Source organism: Aegilops tauschii, chromosome 6, assembly GCF_002575655.3.
Source record: "Aegilops tauschii subsp. strangulata cultivar AL8/78 chromosome 6, Aet v6.0, whole genome shotgun sequence".
NCBI classification, from domain to species: domain Eukaryota; kingdom Viridiplantae; phylum Streptophyta; class Magnoliopsida; order Poales; family Poaceae; genus Aegilops; species Aegilops tauschii.
Window position 1 is genome coordinate 229885062 of NC_053040.3, and position 4719 is coordinate 229889780.

The 4719-nt window shown below is 45.2% G+C and overlaps 1 long non-coding RNA gene across 1 annotated transcript; it reads left to right on the plus strand.

Annotated features, from left to right (window-relative positions):
* The first annotated feature begins 2385 nt into the window (after positions 1 to 2385).
* On the plus strand, positions 2386 to 4384 carry LOC109787368 (uncharacterized). The gene is made up of 5 exons (XR_012187665.1): positions 2386 to 2667; positions 2819 to 2926; positions 3009 to 3130; positions 3505 to 3588; positions 3711 to 4384. It is a non-coding gene; the product is annotated as an uncharacterized lncRNA (long non-coding RNA).
* The last annotated feature ends 335 nt before the right edge of the window (positions 4385 to 4719 follow it).

Here is a 4719-nt window from a genome sequence, read left to right on the forward strand (position 1 = left end):
GTGATCGAGCATGTTGAAGATCTCGGTGGTGATGCGGGTGTAGAACCACTGGACGATCGCGAGATCGTCTTTCAACCATTGCGGATCGTCGGGGCGGGGAAGACAGTTGGCGGTGACATGCGAGCGCAGGTTGCAGTGGCCGAGGTGGAGATCGAAGAGATGTCTCCAATGGTAGTAGTTGTGGGCGGCGAGATTAAGAACTATGGAGATGTAGGGGCTGACGTCGGAGATTGTGTCAGCAAGAGATATTGGTGCGGCGAGGATGGGTGCAGGGTAGTTTTGTGGAGCTATGGTGAGGGCCGAGAGAGAAGCGGCCGCGGCGTTGACAGCCTTGGCGATGAGTGCGGCCCGGCGCTCGAAGTAGCCGGGCGGCGGCGGCGGCGGCGGTGGCGTTGGCGGAGCCATACCCTAAACCCTGGGACCGGTATCTGATACCATGAGAGCTGAATAAAACTGTTGCTTATAGATGATTTGCTGCGGCATACAAGAGTATATAAGAGGGTACAAACCGACTTAAATAGGGGTACAAAACTGACTTGGACTAGAAGTCGTATACCATAATGGCTACTCTAACATCCTGCACAATTGTATACGCTCACCTCACGCCAATGCTTGAAGAATAAACAGCACGTGCACCTTTTTTCCTGTAGTATACTACTAGTACTTATCCCTTTCTCCTTTTTTTAAGAGGACCTAACTGGATTTGTTTTCTCGTGACTACCAGACAACTGAAAAAGGCATGACGTGTGGATAGATAACTCCAAACCGAAAGTTCCCCTTTTCTCTCTCTTCAAACAATCCAGCCGTGTTATCTCTATTATTTTAAGTCACCTCGCTAGTAGAACAAAAACTAAATCTACACCCTCCTACAATCAAGGATCTGAACCAACTTACGTAGGCAACAAACACAAATTTACTTCCAACCTTGGAAACAGATCAACGCTGGATTGTCGTTTCCTTTTTTTGGTGATTCTTTTCCCTTGCTTAACAAACCAGGAAACTTTTCAAGTAATACCACGCCCTCCTTTTCTTCTTTTATTTTCGCCAAGAAAACTGCCATAAATTGGAAACCACCAACCGATTGTTTTTTCATGTGAACAAACGAATCTGGACACCTCTTTTTTTTTTCTTGCTGCGATCTCCACCCCTCCCGTAATGCAATTTGCTTTTTTTATTTAACCACAAACGTGCCACACAAGGACACCAAATCAGCCACCAACCAAACCGATTCGCACTTTCCTTTTTCTTTACTTATTTCCTTTTCATCTCCAACGTGATGATCAACTCCAAGGCAACAAATCCACGTGCACTTCCGTTTTTTCTCCTTCCTTACTTCTCTCTCTAATATCTCGTTGAATTATTCTATTTATTTTTCTGATCAGAGTTTCCTTTTCCATAGGACCGAACGTGCCCTTCCAAGCAACCCAACAACACAAAAATCGGACCAATTATGGCAGAATCTTTCGAAATCTCTCTCAATTCGTTTTGCCTTTCTTTGTTTTTTCTTGTGCTGAAATAGACTTGCCAAAACGAATTTTTAGTAGTACCCCTCACTGTTTCCAACGAAATCAATCCCAACGAGGCAACAATCCTTTAAATCCTCCTATTTCTTTTTATTCGATTTTTTTCCAAAATCGATCAACTAACATGGAAGGGATCATGTCCCAAATCCCAACAGATCTACGGTTGCCCTTTTTTCCGTCAGCCAATCCCTTCTTTCCAAATTGCAACGTGTACGTACTAATCTGCCAGCAATAATTTTCTTTTGAAGCTCCAACGTGGGTGACTAGTATTCTTTACCAAAATCAAGTACGTACTAGTCTATATCTATACTATCTATACTTCTATACTACTATTAAAAGAGCAAACATAATTTCTCCTAAAAACACACAACAAACTGTACACAGGATAACCAGGACCGTCCGATCAAATTAACTTAAGCATATCCCACTGTCTATATTACATCAATCATCTGTCCTTCAGATCAACGTCTCATATGCAATGTTCTGCCGAGCAGACGCCGCCGTCTACCAATCATGCGAGTGCTCCGCGTCACCCAATCCCGCCGGTCTCGCCCGCAACACCTTGTTTTTCGCATCGTGACTTCCCCAGACCGAGAAACCTTGAGCGCTCCTCCCTTCCCCGCGTCCCGTGCGCTTCCCACTGATCTGCCCCAAGTCAACCCCGTCTCCGGTCGCTGCCCGCGCTCCTGCAAGCGGGCGACGACCTCCTATGCCGGCCAGCCGCGCCCAACTCCCTCCTCCCTTCTATCCCCCTCTCTTCACTAATCTCTATCCTCTCTCTTCGTTCCCACGCTGCAGAACGCCATGGCCATGGACCAAAGCTCCGCTGGTCCTTCGCTCGCGGCTGCCAGTCTTCCTACAGACCACATCGACGACGGTGATGACCGGATCTGCCTCGTTGCCATCCGTTTCCATGGGACGTCAGCGGATGGGCTTTCCTCCACTCAGCCTTTATCCCCCCGCGGGCTCGCCAGTGATTGGACCTACTCAGCATGCGGGATTGCGTCCTCTCCTGGCGAGGTGGCCGTGTCTTGCCCGCCGCGCCCTCGGCTGTAGAGTCTTTTTCCTCGGCGTGCCATCCACCAGTAGCTCTGTCGCCGTTTATACCACCGGGTGCCACTGCTGGTTCGCGTGAACCATCCAGGTGGGTAGGTTTGGTTCTGATCTTAATTTCTTTCCCCATTCAAATTTTCCTTGATTTTCTTCAGATTGAAATCTGGGTTGTGTTTCGTTGAAGGCCCGATTTCACCTGGTGAGAGATGTTGATATCTCAGTTTAAATCTCATATATGTCAGGTTCGAAACTGAATTTTATCAGAGGAAGTTCTGTGTGTTTGCAAGCCTGCAACACCCGTTGCATTTTCTTCAGCATGACCAACAACTCCACCTCTGAAGTTAACCATGGTCAGCTACCCAATATATCGTCGAGATGCTTGACGGCATCACTGCAGCGCACGATTTCGAGGTGGTCGTTTACCAATTGCAGGATGGCATCAGGGTCGGCAAGCACTTTCGCTCAGGTTTCCGCCTCGCCTAACATCCGCCCCACCTCCCCAGGCATCCCAGCCGCCACCTCCGTGTCGAGCCCCTGTGCTGTTGGTGGACAAGGTTTGCAAGAGGCAACTTATTTTCTTAGCTTTATTTGTTTCTTAGATAGGTCATGCTTTTCTATATTATGGATGGATTCTTGATAGCCATCATGGATTACTACTAAGTTGGTAACCGAATATTAAATAAGTAAAAAGTCTGCACAGTATAGTACTGATAACATGGTGTTAGTCTCTATGATATTTTTTTGCTTAATGCCTATATTAGTCGAATTTAATTGGTTTGTATAGTTACACCCACAGATTACACCATTCAATGAGTTTGATTCGGGGCACGATCAATGTTGTTCGTTGTTCTGATCCATGATTCCTAGCATTTTTTTGTTTCATGAAAGGTGGTCACATTCAGATTCAGATTTTTATAATTACATTCAGGTTATTTTTAGTTAATGAAGAGATGTTTAGCCATCCTCCCTGGGGCTCCAATCTGTGAGTATGTTGGTGTGTTGAGGACAGGAGGTACTAATTGTTTCACTTCAAGGTTTCATTTTGCTTACGCATCATTTGTCTCATTGCTCGGTTTCTTAGTTTGTCTCTTAAAAATGGATGTTTGTAAATGATTTGTTTCCACTCTTGTACAGCAAAGGGCAGGGTCTGATATGCATATGCCATCACTTCATATTGAGAACGATTCCGAGGAACCACCGGCACCGGAGTACTGCATCAATGCTGGCTCCGTTGGAAGTTTCACAAGGTTCATAAACCACAACTGCAACCCTTACCTCTTCGCCCAGTGTGTCCTAACCAATTACCACGACGTCAAGCTAGAAAAGGTGAAGCTTTTTGCTGTTGACACTATACTTCCACTTCAGGTGAATTGATTTATGTTGCATCTCAACAATTTCTACCGGTAAAACTCTATAACTTCTCTTGAGTTCTAACTGGTATACGTACTTTGCCGGAGCTTTGCTATGACTACGGTTATGTCTTGAAAAACTTCGTTTCTGCGGATGTTGAAATCGTCAAGCTGCCATGCTACTGTGGCGCCCCAGACTGCCAGAAGCGACTCTACTAGCGAATCTTTTCTGTTTGGGGGATTATATGCAGTATTGTGGGTATGAATGCGGCAATGCCTGTTGTGTATATGATAAGCACGACATCCTATAATTATTAGCGAAAGAAGCACGTTCTCTTTTTGTGCAGGGTAGATGACATGCGGACACACTAATTATAGTTAGTAAACAAAGTTTATCTGGGTGACATGCCTGTGTTGGAAATATGCCCTAGAGGCAATAATAAAATGGTTATTATTATATTTCTTTGTTCATGATAATTGTCTATTGTTCATGCTATAATTGTGTTATCCGGAAATCGTAATACATGTGTGAATACATAGACCGCAACGTGTCCCTAGTAAGCCTCTAGTAGACTAGCTCGTTGATCAACAGATAGTCATGGTTTCTTGACTATGGACATTGGATGTCATTGATAACGGGATCACATCATTAGGAGAATGATGTGATGGACAAGACCCAATCCTAAGCATAGCACAAAGATCGTGTAGTTCGTTTGCTAGAGCTTTTCCAATGTCAAGTATCATTTCCTTAGACCATGAGATCGTGCAACTCCCGGATGCCGTAGGAGTGCTTT